Source organism: Sminthopsis crassicaudata, chromosome 3 (genome assembly GCF_048593235.1).
Source record: "Sminthopsis crassicaudata isolate SCR6 chromosome 3, ASM4859323v1, whole genome shotgun sequence".
NCBI classification, from domain to species: Eukaryota; Metazoa; Chordata; class Mammalia; order Dasyuromorphia; family Dasyuridae; genus Sminthopsis; species Sminthopsis crassicaudata.
In genome coordinates, this window is record NC_133619.1 from 539,793,547 (window position 1) to 539,813,723 (window position 20,177).

The 20,177-nt window shown below is 33.3% G+C and overlaps 1 protein-coding gene and 1 long non-coding RNA gene across 5 annotated transcripts in view; one reads left to right on the forward strand and one right to left on the reverse strand.

Annotated features, from left to right (window-relative positions):
- The window catches only part of CNTN5 (contactin 5), a 1,627,773-nt gene that overhangs the window by 974,532 nt on the left and 633,064 nt on the right, over positions 1–20,177 (reverse strand). The gene's annotated exons all lie outside the window — the stretch shown is intronic.
- LOC141563412 (uncharacterized) lies at positions 1,680–6,318 on the forward strand. Its single transcript, XR_012488416.1, has 2 exons — positions 1,680–2,231; positions 5,309–6,318. It is a non-coding gene; the product is annotated as an uncharacterized LOC141563412 (long non-coding RNA).

The following is a 20,177-nucleotide window of genomic DNA, read 5'->3' on the forward strand; positions in this document are numbered from 1 at the left end:
TCATTCTTACTTTTCCACATTATTTCTCTTGACCATCTAGAGCTTTTTCATCTCCAGACAAATTGGATTATTATTTTATCTAACTTTATAAAGTAACTCAATGAATTGGTAGCTTGTTTAATATATCACTAAATTTAAAAGTAATCTGTTATCATATAAATGTGGCAAACAATCAGCAATGAAGATTTCTTCAAATATTTATTTTCTTTTAGTATTCCAGTATTATTAAATACTATTTATAAAACATTGAATCCTTGGTAATTTGATTTCCAAATATTTTATGCATTTAGAATTTTGATTGAATGAAGTTTCTCTCATTTCTTCCTGATTTCTTTTTATTTCTATATAGAAATATTGACAGTCTGTGTATTTTGTATTTTGTGATTTTATTGAAGATATTGTTCTAATTAGTTCAATTACTGGTTGTCTGGACTTTCTAATGAAACCATTATGTCATCTACAAATAGAATTTTTGTCTCCTCTTTGCCAATATTTCTGCTTTGAATTTATTTATTTATTTATTATAAATTTATTTTTATTATATATATACATATATAATTTTTCATTCTTGCCAAAAGTATTTGGAGAAAGGTGTCAGAGAATGATGGGGAAAGGAGACCATCACTTTATATATATAGATTCCAATTACAAATAATGTTGACTTTTTAAACATATGTTTTGTCTGGCTAAATGTCCCTTCTTTCACTCTTCTTTATAGAGTTTTCATTACAACTGAGTATTATTTTATTAAAGAATTTTATATATCTATTAATAGCATTCTATTAATATCAAGGGTGTCCATTATCATTATCACTAATATCATTAATATATCTATTAACATCATTATATATTTATTAATATTGTTCTAGTAATATATTTTTTCTCAGTTTTCTTATCTGTAATGTTTTATTTTAATGTGATGATTAGTTATTTTCAGAGTATTGAACTCCCTGGAATAAATCCAACTTCATCAGTGAATAACTATTGTATATAATAACTATACTAGTTTTAATGTTAGAATTTTATTTACATTTTGCATTAATATTTTAAAATATTCTTTATTCTACCATATACCAAGATAATATCAAAATGGGTCCATGATTTAGGCATAAAGAATGAGATTATAAATAGATTAAAGAAACAGAAAATAGTCTACCTCTCAGACCTGTGGAGGAAGGATTTTATGACCAGAGGAGAACTAGAGATCATTATTGATCACAAAATAGAAGATTTTGATTACATCAAACTAAAAAGTTTCTGTACAAACAATACTAATGCAAACAAGATTAGAAGGGAAGTAACAAATTGGGAAAATATTTTTAAAAGTAAAGGTTCTGACAAAGGTCTCATTTCCAAAATATATAGAGAACTGACCCTAATTTATAAGAAACCAAACCATTCTCCAATTGATAAATGGTCAAAGGATATGAACAGACAATTCTCAGATGATGAAATTGAAACTATTTCCACTCATATGAAAAAGTGTTCCAAATCACTACTGATCAGAGAAATGCAAATTAAGACAACTCTGAGATACCACTACACACCTATCAGATTGGCTAAGATGACAGGAACAAATAATAATGAATGTTGGATGGGATGTGGGAAAACTGGGACACTGATACATTGTTGGTGGAGTTGTGAAAGAATCTAGCCATTCTGGAGAGCAATTTTGCCAAGGCCCTTCACCCAGACATCTACAAACCATTTTAAGATTAGATAAAAGTCTTGGCCCCAAAGGAATGTCCTGGATGTGTGAGAACTCCCTGCCCCAAGGTTTCTCTGACCCAAGCATTAACTGTCAAAAACATGACGAATGTTCCAACCACAAACCGTCACATATTGCCTTGACTTTCTGATATATGGTCAACAAATGTTATATCTTTTGTTCTATGGAAATTTACTTTGCTACGTGGCATTCGCTCCACAACATATAAAAACCCTTTGCTTTGCCTCAATAAACGAGCTATTCTGTCACTACACAGAGTGGTTTCCATTCTTTCTTTCTTTTCAGCCCATTCCCAGGCAAACGCCTTCCCCAGCCTCCGGCTTACAGACTGATGTGTGACTTCAGCCGTCCCTAGTTTGAGACCCGCAGGCCGGGTCAAATTGGCGCCCGAACAGGGACATGAAGATCCATATCAGCCCGACGGATTGACGAAGAGAAGGAGAGATGAACCGCCTGGCCAGGCCCCCGTCTAAGGACCCCGAAGAGAATCTTCACATACAGTGTAAGTGAACCAATCCGTCGAAATCATGGGCTCCCACCTTTCTAAAGAACAGATTTTCGTTAAAGATCTTAAAGAGAGTTTTAGGGAACGAGGAATTAAGGTTAAAAGGAAAGATCTTAAAAAAGAGGCTTAAAAGTTAAGAAAAATAGAGCTCTGTGTCTGTCTGTGTATGTTTGTCTGCTTTGCATTGCTTCTGTTCTGTGTTAAAAGTTAGCAAGCTCATAAGAGATAAGAATTCAGCCTCTGTGTTACAGGCTTAGAAAAATAACAGCCTGAATTGTGGAAATTGGAATTCATTCAGAATAGTAATTCTTTCAGAGTGGTCTTAAATCATGGAATATCTAGGCATTCCCTGTGAAGGCAGAGAAGTGCATTAAAATGGGCTTGGAAGTTTAGAGAAACTCTGTTTGGATTCTGGGAGGGAAGAATGTTCAAGGTGAAACAAACTTCTCTCTGGCAGCGGGAGTCCTAGGAAAAGCCTCTAGTTTGTTTTAGTGATTTAAGAGCTTTGTTAAGTTTTAAAAACAATGATTAAGAAATTTGGGAATTGATTATTTTAATGTTACTTAATATAAAAGTGTTTGTGATTTTAAACCTTTTAACCTGTTGTACCAATTTGTAAGTAAAACAAAAGAAAAAACTTGACTATTTTCAAAGCCTGCTAAAGGGGAGTAACGGCATTACAATCTTATCTGCTTAATACCATACCGCCTGAGAAGCTTCTACTAGTGGCCTTGAAGCACTCAGGCAGAAAAAAAAAAAAAAAAAAAAAAAAAAAAAAAAAAAAGGAAAAACTATTTGGTTTGCTTCTGAAACATTGGGTAATTTGTTATCATTATGGGTTATGAATCTTAAAGTTTAAAGTTTAAAAAAAAAAAGGTGATTAAAGAAAAGGGACAAGAGAGATTGATTTGCAAAATTAATTAATAGTTTAAATGAAGCATCTAGTCAGAAGAGTTATTGGTTTGGAAGTGTTTAAAGTATGTCAGAGAAAGTTTGAGCAAGTAGGCATTGGGAAGAGAGAAAAATGAAGCATCTAGTCAGAAGAGTTATTGGTTTGGAAGTGTTTAAAGTATGTCAGAGAAAGTTTGAGCAAGTAGGCATTGGGAAGAGAAAGACAGAGAGATGGGACAGGAGAATGAAGGTGATTTAAGAAGGATTGATTAGTGGGAGCAAAAGATTTCAAGAAGAAATCAGTGGGGAAAAGAAGGAACTAGTTGGAAAGGGGAGTCACGGAGAGATGACTGTGAGACAGGATGTGTTTTTACAGGGGGAGAACAGCAGTAGGAAGCTGCAGCTGTTTTTGGTTGAAGAAAGCAAACTGATAAAGGGTCAAGCCACTCTTACAAGATGTTAATTGAGTGAACATTTGTTTCTAAAATACATAATGGTTTTTGTGTTTAAAGAATATGATCAGAAATGTGATATATAGTCTGAAAGGGTTATTTATAAAAAAAAAAATGTTTAATTGATGTTTTTAAGAATTTTTCAGATTCCTTTATGTGAAAATAGAAGTTTTAATTAATTGTATTGATGCCAATTATTTACAGGGACTCCAAATATAATAGTTCTTGCCTTTGTCCTTTTGAAAATGTTTTTGTTATTTTTCTGTGTATTGGGTATTTTAAAAACAAAATAATTGGTACAATGTTCAACTTATAAAACATCTACTTGGGTATATAAGAATTGTGTGAACATTCTGGGATAAATTTCTTATTGTTAAAAGTCTTACAAAATGTAGATGATCTTTTTGTGGGAAAAAAAAAAAAAAAAAAGTGACCTTGTCCAAGTCACTATCAGTTTGTTAAATTATTTAGGAGCACAGGGATTGAGAATTTCTTAAAACAAATTTCAATTTGTGAAACATGAGGTAAAATATAAATACAGTAAACAATGTGGCTTTAGGAGTGTTATCAGCCACAGCACTTTTGGTACAAGAAAAGTCAGAAATTAACCTTTGGGAATAGTTTAATAGTGAATGTCCTGCACCAGGTTCAATCAATTCTGAATCAAAGAGGCCAGGAGGTGGCTAACTGATTCAAGGATTTTAAAATATGAAGCAATATTATTGGAAAGAGATGATTTGGCACTCTCACCAGATCATAACTTTAATCCAGCCATGTTCTTATCTGCTTCCCCTGGAAAACATGTGTACATTGAACATGATTGTCCAAATGTGATTGATTACCAAACTAAGGTTAGGGAAGATTTGTAGGAAGTCCCTTTGTTGAAAGGCACTGAATAGTTCATAGATGGTTCTTCACAAATAGTTAATGGGAAAAGGAAAAATGGTTATGCTATTGTTAATGGGAAAATTTGACTCTGGTCCAAGCTGGATTCTTGCCAAAAGAATGATCAGCTCAAAATTTGTGAATTATATGCAATAAATCAAGCCCTAAAATTTCTTGAAGGACTGATTCAAAATATGCTTGGCGAATTGTTCATATATTTGGGAAATATGGGAAGAAAGGGGAATGGTAAACAGTAAAGGAAAGGGATTGGCACACAGGGCATTGGTCACTGAAATTTTGACTAATCTTATGTTACCTAAGAATGCTGCAGTGATTCATGTGCAGGGGCACCAAAGAGGAAATTCATTTGAGATAAGGAGAAACTGCTTTGCAGATGAGGAAGCAAAGCAGCCTGGAGAAGAGGAATCTGTAAGTACAGAGGAGATGGTGGAGCAGGCAGATTTAGGCCAAAGCACCTGTTTCACAGCTAAGATCCTCCAATCTGTGGCCCAAGCTATAGCATCCTCCCTCATCATGTAAAGTGGAAAGGGTGGATAAGGAAATTAAACAACAATTGACTGAATTGGCATTAGAGACACAATTGCCCTGGACCAAGTGCCTTCCCCTTGCCTTATTAAGAATTAAAACAAAACCCCTGAAGAGATGTGGAATTGTCACCTTATGAATTATTGTATGGTCACCCTTATCCAAAAGGGATTCAAAATTCTTACTTGTATCCAATATTTGAAACCAAGGATTTGTTTTTAAGGAAATATGTTATGTCTTTACTGTAACATCTGAAAACTTTGCAACTAAACAGGCTTATTGCTCAGACTCCTCCCTTAGGATTTCAACAGTGCATGAGTTCTAGCTTGGAGATGGGGTCCTGGTTCAGACATGGAAGGAGGACAAGCTGACCCTGAGATGGAAAGGACTGTTCCAGATCCTCTTGACATCAGATACAGCAGTGCTACACAGGAAAGAGAGTGGACTCAACATACCGGAATTAAAGGACTGGTGGACTCCGAGGGTGTGGACTTCCCAACTGAATGCAGAGAACAAACTGAGACCAACATTGAAAAGCAACTGATGAACTGTGCATGTAAAATCTTGATAGCAGTATTGAAGCCTCACTATTAGATAAAATATCTATTACTGACACCTCCCCCATTTTTCCCTGGTGTCTTTCCAAGACTTGGTCTCTATCATGTCCTACCCCATTTCTTATGTAAGCTGTGACTGAGCCCATGACGGGATTAGTGTGACCCCGGGTGGTGGATGATTTGAGGTTTGATTTATTATTTTCAGAACCATGGCAGTAAGACCACGCAATTGCCATGACGGGCAACCTCGAGAGGTCTGTTTCCCACCCACTTAAGATAGAATCTGGTATAATGTACCCTCGAGTTGGTGTGGTTGACCCCGATGACCTAAGACAGCATTTTGTGGCATGCTATTGATATAGATCGAACGCTCACTCCCCACAACCGGAGGCAGGTCACATAGCCTAAGACAGGCCTGTCACCTTACAAATGAAAAAAGGGGGACATGCCAAGGCCCTTCACCCAGACATCTACAAACCATTTTAAGATTAGATAAAAGTCTTGGCCCCAAAGGAATGTCCTGGATGTGTGAGAACTCCCTGCCCCAAGGTTTCTCTGACCCAAGCATTAACTGTCAAAAACATGACGAATGTTCCAACCACAAACCGTCACATATTGCCTTGACTTTCTGATATATGGTCAACAAATGTTATATCTTTTGTTCTATGGAAATTTACTTTGCTACGTGGCATTCGCTCCACAACATATAAAAACCCTTTGCTTTGCCTCAATAAACGAGCTATTCTGTCACTACACAGAGTGGTTTCCATTCTTTCTTTCTTTTCAGCCCATTCCCAGGCAAACGCCTTCCCCAGCCTCCGGCTTACAGACTGATGTGTGACTTCAGCCGTCCCTAGTTTGAGACCCGCAGGCCGGGTCACAATTTGGAACTATGCCCAAAAAGTTATCAAACTGTGCATACCCTTTGACCCAGCATTGCTGTTATTGGGATTATATCCCAAAGAAATACTAAAGAGCAGAAAGGGACCTGTATATGCCAAAATGTTTGTGGCAGCTCTTTTTGTTGTAGCTAGAAATTGGAAGTTGAATGGATGCCCATCGACTGGAGAATGGTTGGGTAAATTATGGTATATGAAGGTTATGGAATATTATTGCTCTGTAAGAAATGACCAGCAGGAGGAATACAGAGAGGCTTGGAGAGAATTACATAAACTGATGCTGAGTGAAAAGAACAGAACCAGAAGATCGCTGTACACTTCAATGCTGTATGAAGAGGTATTCTGATGGAAGTGGATATCTTCAACATAAAGAAGATCCAAGTCACTTCCAGTTGATCAATGATAGACAGAAATAACTACACCCAGAGAAGGAACACTGGGAAGTGAATGTAAATTGTTAGCACTACTGTCTATCTACCCAGGTTACTTATACCTTCGGAAGCTAATACTTAATGTGCAACAAGAAAATGGTATTTACACACATGTATTGTATCTAGGTTATATTGTAACACATGTAAAATGTATGGGATTACCTGTCATCGGGGGGAGGGAGTGGACGGAGGGAGGGGATAATTTGGAAAAATGAATTTAAAAAAATTTACTACAATTAATATCTTTTCATGTAAAGTATTTCAAACTATCCTTTAATGTGCATAATATATTTTATTTATTGTTTCTTATTGTGCTGCTGATGAGAGATATTAATCTATTTTCCACTTAAGAAGGCATATATATATATATATATGTATAAGATAGACCACCATGAAATGTGTATAATTATTTTGTGTCATTCAGTATGATTAACAATTTTGAATATGACTTGAAAAAAATATTCTTTATTCTAAAATTCCTTTTCCCATTTTATTTATCCACATATAGATATTAGGACCATATCAACCGTTGTCTCTTTCTTATGATTGGAGGATTATAGGGAAGAGCAATAAATTAATTTAATAGTTTCCTTTATGGAAGGTTTGGAGCTTTCCAAGTATCTTTCCATTTTCTATCAGCTGCTCTGCATAGTTTCATCTCCACTGAACTTCTTCTTTCTCACCAGCTAGATCCCTCCTTTTTATTCTTCCCCATTTAAGCTTCCTTTAATATAGTTTCCTCTATTAGAGTGGAAATAACTTGAGGGCAGAGTCTTTTTTCTTCTTATTTGCATTCCTAATGCTTAGAAAGAGTCTGACACATAGAAGGTGCTATAATAAATGTCTGTCTATTATATTGCATTGCATATTTTTCTAATAAAGTTTTCTAGGGTGTTTTCTTTGTCAGTCATTGAGAATAATTTGTAGACTCTAGGTATGGATTACTTCTTAAATGATAACATTCCGTTGTAAATCTTTCTGTAACACGTTTTTGTTTTGTTTTGTTTTGATTCTTTTGATTTTTACTCCTTTCCTAGTTCTTTTGACTTCTTTGGTTTTAATAGTAGATTTTTAAACATCTCAATTCCATGCTTTATTTATTTTGATATTTTAAATTTTAGAGGTAATAAGCCATCTAATTTAAATTAATAGTTTTCTTAGCAAATAATTTTAATTATCTGTTCCTTTACAACTATGTATAGCATATATATATATATATATATATATAGCATATATATGTATAGCATATACATATATTATATATATATATATAGCATATATATGTATAGCATATATATATATATATATATATATATATATATATATATATATCAGATAAATGGGAAGTAATCTTAGAAGGATTTTATCTGCTTTATGGAGTATTGAGAAAATCTTTGGAAATTTAAGCTTGAAGGAAGTCAGAACCAATGTTGCTAGAAGGTAAAAATGAAAAGTTGAGAGAGAATTCAAAGCATTGGGAATAATCAGTAAATTTCCTGAATTTGGGGAGGTGTGATGTCTTAAGGAAAGGCAGTTAGGTAGCATAGTGCATATAGTGCCACACCTGGAATATTCCTGACTTCATCTCTGGCCTCAGACATTTATTAGCTATGTGATCCTGGACAAGTACTTTACCATATTTTCCTCAGTTTTTCTCAAGTGTAAAATGAACTGGAGAAGGAAATGACAAACAAATGATAAGAAAACTCCAAATGGGGTCATGGAAAGTGAGATATAAGTGAAAAACAATTGAACAACAACCATGTCTTGTGGGATCCAGAGTAAAAGAGCTGCTATCATTGATCACAGAATATATGGGAAGGAATTAAAGTGTAAGAAAACTTGAGTGGAGGGAGAGATCAGGTTTTGTAGACTTTTTAAAATCCCATTAGAGGATTTTATATGTGATCCTAGAGGGAGCCATTGAAGTTTGTTAAATGAAGGGCCAAAAGAGTAGGAAGTTGGGGTAGGGGATAGGTTTGATGTGGTCAGATGTATTCTTTCGAAGATTATTTTGATAGCTATATAAAAATTGGTTAGAAAATTCAGTCAAATATAACAACCAATAAGTCATGGAACATATTTATCTACAATGTGCCAGGCACTTTGCCAAGAGTTGGGGATAGAAATACCAAAAAACAAAACAAAACAAAAAAAAAAAAACATTATCTGCAGTCAAAGAATTTAAATTTAAATTGAGAAAGATAACTTATTAAATGAAGCTGATACCAGGATAGAGATGCAATGGAAACATCTGTTGAAGCAGAAGCAGAAGAGAAATGAAGGCATAAATAAAGACGGTCTGAAGATTTCCTTTACAATTGATATTCCAAGTGGAACTTGAGAGAATGAGGCTTCAAGCATAGTGATTTTCTACAGTTAAAAGGTGTCAACATGAGATGAGTTCCAGGGTAAGAAAGGTACTGTTATTAGTGAGAAGAAAAATCAGGAGCAATACCCAGAAGAATAAAGGGGTAAAATAGAAGTGAGAAAACCACATGATTGCAGTAATCAGGGCTATGGCAGAGTAATGGCCACAAAGGCAAGATCTGAACACAGACCCTCTGACTCCTCAGTCAATGTTCTTTCTACTATGCCAGGCTGTTTCTTTACTTGTACATTCAACTTTAATTATTGTGTAATTGGCTCATATTTCCATTTTTAAAGTCTTTTAGTTTGGAGCAGAATTTGGGAAACAACTTGATCATTAAATGTAATTATTAAAGACTCATCAAACTTAGGTTCATCTAGGTAGAGAATTTATTTATTTGTTTTTCAGAAGAATCAACTTGGAGAGAACAGTTTTTACTAATTTCTATTTAACTGATCATTTCTGTTTAAGTCAGCATTCAAATTAACATTCAAAATCATTATTCATGAAAGTGTAGTCCAGTTAAGAAAATTAATGCTTTAACATACTTCTTCTTAATGTGCTGTTAAAATTGTAGATACTCATGAGAGATCCTGTTCTGCCTGTCTGCCTGCTGTCTTAATTATTATTTGTATTCATTCAAGAAAAAAGATAAGGCAGTTAAGTAATTGAAAAATTATGTTTATCATTGTTGGCTTTTGTTTTCTGTTTCTCAACAGCTTCCTCTTCTATTTTGTAAGAAAATCTGCATTTTCCTTAACATTTACATAAAGCATCCCCAATTCATTTTTAACTTGAATGACTTTAACTTGGAAAAAAATTTCAATTTTTAGCTGAACAGTATTTATTGTACTGGAAACAACACTATGATTAGAGTTAGAAGACCTGAGGTTAATTTCCACCTCTTTTTTTTTTTAACCATCTCTGTGTCTTTGTCCAAGTAACTTAATGTTTGTAGTCCAGTTTCTTTACAAATAAAATCTTGTGCTTTTGAAGAATGGGAAACGCATTACATTTGAAGTCAAAAGAACTAGGCTCAATCTTGGCTCTGGCAAATACTGTGTAACCCTGAGCAAGATGTTTAACTGGAATGAAATTTCATCATCTATCAAATAAAAGAATTTGGCTAAATTAAATCTAAATTTCTTTTTAGCAATAGATTGATGTGCTTAAAATTTTAGTCTTAACTGAATTTAGCCCAGTATACCAAAGTCATAAACATTTGACTTTCTTGTCCAAAATACTCAATGAAACTCTAAGAATATAAAAGCATTGATACCTAATTAAACATATAATCCAAATCAATCTATGAATATTACTGAAGTCATACTATGTCTTCAGTATTAAATTGGATGCTATAAAAGATGTAGGAAAATCAGGATATATGGTCCCTACTCTCAAAGAGGTAAGAGTAACAAACTGAACAAACAAATTTTCAGGAAAATACTTTTTAAAAAGTTATTATGCTCCTTTCTTCTCCTCCCTAAACTTGCATCCATTTCTTAAGTTCTTGGAATCTAACTTACAAAATCACCACTCTACTTAAATTGTTTTTTTATAGAATATTGGACAATTGCCTTATTGCCAAATTAATAGCTTTTTCTCAAATTTTACCTTTTTGACCTGTTTCTTTTACATTATTCATCTCTTTTCCTCCTAGATACTCTTTTACTTGTGTTTTTGATGACTCTTTTCTGTTGTTATTCCTATCATGCCTAAACATTTCCTCATTCTTTTAATTCCTTTTCTGCATTATAATTCATATTCCACCTGCTTTGAGTAGTAGTATTCCAAGAAGCTGTGCTCTACTGTCTATAAGCTCTTTCTCTTTGTAATATCACTAGATCCCAAAGATTTGCTTATCACGCCTATATTAATAACTTCTAAATTTGTATATAAAATGTTAAACATCTTGATCTCTAACTCCCAAATATATACTTGACATTTCAAACTTTATATCCCCTTTATGAGGTGCATCATCAATTATATAGTAAACCTTTTAAGGTCAGAAGTCATTTAATTAACGTTTTGATATTTCTGGTGCCACTTCAGTGCCTGTTTCCTTAAGTTCTCAATAAATGGTGTTGAATTGAACTATTAAAAGTCTACAGGTGAATTAAAAAAAAAAGTAATGCCAATCATAAGTGCAAATTGTATGATATGGACTGTAAGTAGTAGGGAACTTAAAAAAAATGGAAATCAATAATTGGATAGACTTAAATGGGAAGAAGAGAGGCAAGACAACATGCTGTTCTAGTTCGAGAGGATGAGAAACCTGTTGACCAAATCTATTCCACTATTCTCTTCTCTCCTCTAATCTTTTCTCCTCTTCTTTTTCCTCTCCCCCATCCCATTTCTTTCTATTTTTGCCTCTATTTCTTTTTTTTTTTCTTTGTGTCTCTGTCTCTATCTTTCTCTCTCCTGAATTTAAACTTATTTTATAAGTTGTTCTGGTAATTTAAGCTTTAAAATAATTTTAGTAATAGTGAAAAGCTGAAGAAAGAAGGGAAAAATTTAGTGTAGTGGACAGAGTTTTGGAGCAGCAGTTAGAATAATCAAAGCATCTCTATGCCTTTGGCTAAATATAAGAAATACTTTGAGGTTCAGTTATTCATTTTTAAATAGAAATAAGTGACTTAAAATCTAAACTTGAAGATTAAATAAAATATGAAATGTAAAATATTTCAAGAATTATTAAATAAAATGTAAACATCTAGAAGATGTTATTTTTTTTCTTTTCATTATAATCCCTTCAGTTAGTATGATGACTAGCACATAATAGGTGCTTCAGAAATGCCTATTGAATAAATGAAATGCTATATACCAAAATGTTCAGAAATGCTTTATTATGTATAACCATTAAATGTATAAACATTAAAAAACCATTAAATTACTTTTATAAAAACAATCAATCTGATTTCTCCCACTTTAAGACATCAAACAATGAAAAATCCTTTGTCTACTTTAAAGATATATATATATATATATATATATATATATATATATATATATATATATATATATATATATATATATATATATATATATATATATATATATATGTAAAAGAGAGATAATCTCCCAGGGAAAAAAAACTTTTATTAAATGTTTTCACACACAGTCTTTTTTCACTAATTAAGTGATGCATAGAAAAGTCTAAGCTCAGATAACAAGAGTAATGTCAACCTTTTACATAGCCTTGGGAAAGGTCTAAATTTTCTCAACAGGAAAAGAGACTTATTAATTGAACATCAGAATATCAATTACAGCTGCCTACTGATTTCTTTTATTTTTCCATTCAGTGTTTATGCTGTGGTCTAACATATATAATACCTGGTTTTGTAGTCCTTTTTATATATAAAATCAGTGTCAAAATAAAGGGAAAAATAATTTTGATAAAATCATCTAAAATGGTAACAAGAAAAGGTTGTGAATCATGTCACTGTATGTTCCAGAGTGGATAAAAGTTAGCACCATTGCTAGTCCTATTTGTTTCAGGCATTGAAGAAATAAATGATGCATAAACAAATACTCTGAACAATTCTCAGGTCATTAGCCAATGACCTGCTTCTCATAAAACCAACCTATTTTCCTTAGTTTCTCATTTTTTAATCTGGATAATGCTATCTCAAGGAGAGTTTCTCAACACTAACCCTATGCATAAATAGACATATACTCTAATGGGTAGAGCAAATTTTGTTTGACCCACCACTATTAAATATTAATAAATTCATAATTTTCAAGCCTCTTACAAATGAGAAGTGACATCTATTTACATTTCTTTGGGAGTTCCGCTTTAGGCTGTCAGCAAAAACTGACTTGTGACACATATTGCAAAGTTTCTGTCAAAATGCCATCAGAATGTAGAGGATATTGTCCATTATAAAAGTCAATGTTTAAATATTTACATAATAAAACATCAATAAAAACAATTCTCTGGATAATACATGTAGTTTTGAATAATTTACCACATTTACAAGTGCATAGTGAGATAAAAGGGAAAAGGCCAACAATATAGCATTACTGAATACCTTAAAGTTCAGATCAGCCTCATGTTAGAATCAAATAGAATATTTTCATGTTTTCATTTGTCAGGGTATATTTAATGTTTATATCCTGAGATTAATATAGTATATCCGTGCATTGACTGGGACTTTGAGTCTGCAGGCTCACCTTTTCTTCTGAGGTCAATGATTTTACTTTCAGAGCACAATATTCATTCATTAATTCATTAAAAGTCATAGAGTACTTAGGAAAGATAGCATGATTTAAAGGTAATTAAAGCTTAGATCAAAATAAATAGAATTCCAGTTTAGGTTTTGGAAAGGAAAAAAAGATCATGGGAATTCATTGTCCATACAGACAATTTATCAACGAGAAGTCAGGTGAATAAAAAGAATAATTTAAAAATAACAACTGGCTAGAATCTTTATATTGGAAGAGTAATTTGACTCATGAACACATAAGGGAGGACATGAAGCTGGAGTAGTGAGAGGGACAAAGGGGCCAAGATTAAGTCACCTTAATAAAAGAAATGGGATAACCAAGGCTAATGTGTTTAAGTGAAACATTTTTTCCCTTAAGTATAATAAGAGATTATAGTAGGAACACAAAGAGGTAGAGGTAGAAAGAACCTCAGAAGTCAAAGTCAAAGATAGCCAAACCTCAAAGGAAGATTAGGAAACCACACCCTTTGATTCCAGAACCAGTTTTATAAGGGAAGAAATCAAATAACTTAGCAGAAAGAGCAATGGATTTAGAATTTTAAAAGCTGAATTCAAATCGCAACTCTCTCGCTATTTGGATCTTTTATCCTATGAAACACACTGGGATCAGTTTCCTGATTTTTTAAGGAGTTGATCTACCTGACTTCTAAGATTTCTTCTTTGTCTAACTTAATTTTGGGAGGATGTAAGCTCCATTAAGTCAACATCTACTTATAATTTTTAAATTTTTTCTTAATTTTATTCCTCACCCTTATTTTAATAACTTTTTATTTTATGCAAAAATAGTTTTCGACATTCACCTTTGCAAAACCTTATGTTCCAAATTTTCCTCTCTCCCTCAACCCCCACTCATAGATTGCAAGGAATCCAATATAGGTTAAACATAAGCAATTTCTAAATATATTTCCATATTTGTCATGCTGCACAAGCAAAATCAGATCAAAATGTGAAAGAAAAAAAGAAACATAAGAAAAAAAACAAGCAAACAAAAAGCAACAACAAAAATAATGTGAAAATACTAGTTTTGATTTGTATTCAGTTCTCTCTCTGGAGGCAGATGACTTTCATCACAAAGTCTATTGGAACTGCCCTGAATCACCTCAATGTTGAAAAGAGACAAATCCATCATAGTTGATCAACACATAATCTTTATTTTACAGATCTAGAAAAAAAAAAAAAAAAAAAACAATAACAAAGTTCTTTTGGAAGAACAAAAGGTCAAGAATTTCAAGAGAATTAATGAAAAAAAGGCTAAAGAAGATGCCCTAGCTGTTCCAGACATAAAACTATATTGTAAAGTAGTGTTCATCAAAAACATTTGGTAGTGGTTAAGAAATAGAGTTGTCAATCAATGGAATAGGTTAGGATGACAAGACAAAATAGTCAATCATTATAGCAATCTAGTGTTTGACAAACCCAAGGATTCCAGTTTTGGGAATAAAAACTCACTATTGGACAAAAAATGCTGAGAAAATTGGAAACTATTATGGAAGAAATCAGAGCCCAACCTATACCTAACACCACATACCAATATAAGATTTAAATGGGTTCATGATTTAGACCTAAAGAATGACATTATAAGCAAATTAGAGGAACATAGGATAGTTTACCTCTCAGATCTGTGGAGAAGGAAGGAATTTATGTCCAAAAAAGAACTTGAACTCATAATTGAACACCAGATATATAATTTTGATTACATTAAGTTAAAAAGGTTTTGAACAAAGCTAATGCAGACAAGATCAGAAGGGAAGCAATAAATTAGGAAATCATTTTTACATTTAAGGGTTCTGACAAAGGCCTCATTTCTAAAATATATAGAGAATTGACTCAATTTTTTTAAGAATTCAAGCAATTGTCCAATTGAACAGACAATTTTCAGATGGAGAAATTAAAACTATTTCTAATCATATGAGAAGATGCTCTAAATCACTATTGATCAGACAACTCTAAGATACTACTACACATCTCTCAGATTGGCTAAGATGACAGGAAAAAAAACAATGACAAATGTTGGAGGGGATGTGGGAAAAATGGGACATTAATTCATTGTTGGTGGAATTGTAAACAGATGTGAATAGATCCAGCCATTCTGGAGAGCAATTTACAACTGTGCTTAAAAAGTAATCAAACTGTGCACACCCTTTGATCCATTAGCTCTATATCCCAAAGAGATTCTTAAAGAAAGGAAAGGGACCCACATGTGCAAAAATGTTTGTGGCAGCCTTTTTTGTTGTAGCAAGAAACTGGAAAATGGGTGGAGAATGGTTGAATAAGGAATGGTATATGAATGTTATATAATATTATTGTTGTATAAGAAATGATCAGGAAGGTGATTTAAAAAAGGTCTGGGGATGTATCCCCTGGGAGGGATATAAGCTGCTCCTCAATACAAAAGAACCTCATAGAGGAAATCAAAAAGGCTCTCACAAGAGAGCTGAAAGAGAAATGGGAAAAGGAAAGGGAAGCTTTGCAAGAGAGCCTGGAGAAGTCATCCCATGCATTCAAAGACAGAATGGATAAAGAAATCAAATCATTGAGAAACAAGATTAGTGAGCTGGAAAAGGTAAACAACTCCAAGGAAAACAGGATTAGAGAGCTGGAAAAAGAAATCAGCTCTCTAAAAAATAAAATGGATAAAATGGAAAAAAATTCCATAGAAGATAAAAACTCAATTGGACAATTACAAAGAGATATAAAAAAAGTGAGTGAAGAAAATACATCATTGAAAATTAGACTGGAACAAGTAGAAATGAATGACTCAAGGAGAAACCAAGAGGGAGTCAAGCAAAACCAGAGAAATGAAACAATTGAAAAGACTGTCAAGTACCTTACCAGAAAGACAACAGACCTGGAAAACAGATCCAGGAGAGACAATTTGAGAATAATCGGACTCCCTGAAAAATGGGAGGAAAAAAAGAGCTTGGACACCATTTTCGAGGAAATTATCAAAGAGAACTGCCCAGACGTTTTGGAAACAGAGGGTAAAATAGACATTGAGAAAATTCATCGATCACCTACTGAAAGGGACCCTAAAATCAAAACGCCAAGAAATATAGTGGCCAAGTTCAAGAACCATCAGACAAAGGAAAAGATACTGGAAGCTGCTAGAAAAAAACAATTCAGATATGGAGGATCCACAATAAGGATAACACAGGATCTAGCAGCATCCACATTAAAAGAACGCAGGGCCTGGAACATGATATTCCGAAAGGCTAAGGAACTTGGTATGCAGCCAAGAATAACTTACCCAGCAAGAATGAGCATCGTTTTCCAGGGAAGAAGATGGACATTTAATGAAATAAATGAATTCCATCTATTTTTGATGAAAAAACCAGACCTACATAAGAGGTTTGATCTTCAAATACAGAACTCAAGAGACTTCTAAAAAAGGTAAAAAGAAATCTTGAGAACTATACTTCTGTCAAAAAAATATGTAAAGAACATATGTACAATTTGTCTTAGAAACTAGAGGTGGAAAGGAGATTATATCATAAAAAAGTATAAAGTGGTGGTACTACATCTCATGAAGAGGCAAAGGTAACCTATTATATCTGAGAGAAAGAAAGGAGGGAGATGAACATAGCGTGTATCAATAGACATATTCGATTTATGGTGAAACTTCTTCCACTTCATTGAAAAGTGAAAGGGAAGGAGTAAGCTAAGGGGAAGGGAATACAGTAATTTCGAGGAAAAGGGGTAAAATAAGGGGAGGATCTTTAAGGTGGGGGAGGGATCCTAAAAAGGGAGGGCTGTGAAAAGCAAGTGGTGTTTACCAGTTTAATACTGGATAGGAGGGTAAAAGGGAAGGAAAGGGGAAAAGCATAAGCAGGGGTTAATAGGATGGCAAGCAATATAGAATTAGTCCTTCTAACCATAAATGTGAATGGGGCAAACTGCCTCATAAAGAGGAAGCAGTTAGCAGACTGGATTAAAAGTCAGAATCCTACTATATGTTGTTTACAGGAAACACACCTGAAACAGGATGAGACATTCAAACTAAAAGTAAAAGGGTGGAGCAGAATCTATTATGCTTCAGGCAAAACCAAAAAAGCAGAAGTAGCCATCCTCATCTCAGATCAAGCAAAAACAAAAATTGATCTAATTAAAAGAGATAAGGAAGGGCATTATATCCTGCTAAAGGGAAGCATCAATAGTGAAGCAGTATCAATATTAAACATGTATGCACCAAGTGGTGCAGCATCTAAATTCTTAAAAGAGAAATTAAGAGAACTGCAAGAGGAAATAGATAGCAAAACTATAATAGCGGGAGATCTCAACCTTGCACTCTCAGAATTAGATAAATCAAACCACAAAATAAATAAGAAAGAAGTCAAAGAGGTAAATAGAATACTAGAAAAGTTTGATATGATAGATCTTTGGCGAAAGCTAAATGGAGACAGAAAGGAATATACTTTCTTCTCAGCAGTTCATGGAACCTATACAAAAATTGATCATATACTAGGGCATAAAAACCTCAAAATCAAATGCAGTAAGGCAGAAATAGTAAATGCATCCTTTTCAGACCATAATGCAATCAAAATAACATTTAATAAAAAGCCAGGGGAAAATAGACCAAAAAATAATTGGAAACTAAATAATCTTATACTAAAGAATGATTGGGTAAAACAGCAAATCATAGACATAATTAATAACTTCACCCAAGAAAATGACAATAATGAGACATCATACCAAAATGTGTGGGATACAGCCAAAGCAGTAATTAGGGGAAGTTTTATATCTCTACAGGCCTACCTGCATAAAATAGAGAAAGAGAGGGCCAACGAATTAGGTTTACAACTAAAATTGCTAGAAAAGGAACAAATTAAAAACCCCCAGACAAACACAAAACTTGAAATTCAAAAAATAAAAGGTGAGATTAATAAAATTGAAAGTAAAAAAACTATTGAATTAATTAATAAAACTAAGAGTTGGTTTTATGAAAAAACCAACAAAATAGACAAACCCTTAGTAAACCTGATTAAAAAAAGGAAAGAGAAAAAGCAAATTGATAGTCTTGAAAATGAAAAGGGTGAACTCACCACTAATGAAGAGGAAATTAGAACAATAGTTAGGAGCTACTTTGCTCAACTTTATGCCGATAAATTCGATAACTTAAATGAAATGGAAGAATACCTTCAAAAATATAGCTTTCCCAGATTAACAGAGGAAGAAGTAAGTAGTCTAAATAGTCCCATCTCAGAAAAAGAAAAAAACCAAGCTATTAACCAACTTCCTAAGAAAAAGTCCCCAGGACCAGATGGATTTACAGGTGAATTCTACCAAACATTTAAAGAACAACTAACTCCAATGCTATGTAAACTATTTGGAAAAATAGGGATTGAAGGAGTCCTACCAAATTCCTTCTATGACACAGACATGGTACTGATACCTAAACCAGGTAGATCGAAAACTGAGAAAGAAAACTATAGACCAATTTCCTTAATGAATATTGATGCTAAAATCTTAAATAAGATATTAGCAAATAGACTTCAGAAAATCATCCCCAGGATAATACACTATGACCAAGTGGGATTTATACCAGGAATGCAGGGCTGGTTTAATATTAGGAAAGCTATTAGTATAATTGACCATATTAATAATCAAATTAATAAAAACCATATGATCATCTCAATAGATGCAGAAAAGGCATTTGATAAAATCCAACATCCATTCCTACTAAAAACGCTTGAGAGTATAGGAATAAATGGACTATTCCTTAAAATAATAAGGAGCATATATTTAAAACCTTCAGTAAACATCATATGTAATGGTGATAAACTAGAACCTTTCCCTGTAAGATCAGGAGTGAAACAAGGTTGCCCACTATCACCATTACTATTCAATATAGTACTAGAAACTCTAGCCTTGGCAATAAGAGCCGAGAAAGAGATCCAAGGAATTAGAGTAGGAAATGAAGAAATCAAATTGTCACTTTTCGCAGATGACATGATGGTATACTTAGAGAACCCCAAAGACTCTGCTAAAAAGCTATTAGAAATAATTCAGAATTTTAGCAAAGTCGCAGGATACAAAATAAATCCACATAAATCCTCAGGATTTTTATACATTACCAACACAATCCAACAGCAAGAGATACAAAGAGAAATTCCATTCAAAATAACAGTCGATAGTATCAAATATTTGGGAATATATCTACCAAAGGAGAGTCAGGAATTATATGAGCAAAATTACAAAACACTTGCCACAAAAATAAAGTCAGATTTAAATAATTGGAAAGACATTCAATGTTCTTGGATAGGCCGAGCGAATATAATAAAGATGACAATACTCCCCAAACTAATCTATTTATTTAGTGCTATACCAATCAGACTCCCAAGAAACTATTTTAATGACCTAGAAAAAATAACAACAAAATTCATATGGAAGAATAAAAGGTCGAGAATTGCAAGGGAACTAATGAAAAAAAAGTCAGAGGAAGGTGGTCTAAGTGTACCTGATTTAAAGCTATATTATAAAGCAACAGTCACCAAAACCATTTGGTATTGGCTAAGAAATAGACTAGTTGATCAGTGGCATAGGTTAGGTTCCCAGGACAAGATAGTGAATAAAAATAGCAATCTAATCTTTGACAAACCCAAAGATCCCAAATTTTGGGATAAGAATTCATTATTTGACAAAAACTGCTGGGAAAACTGGAAATTAGTATGGCAGAAACTAGGCATGG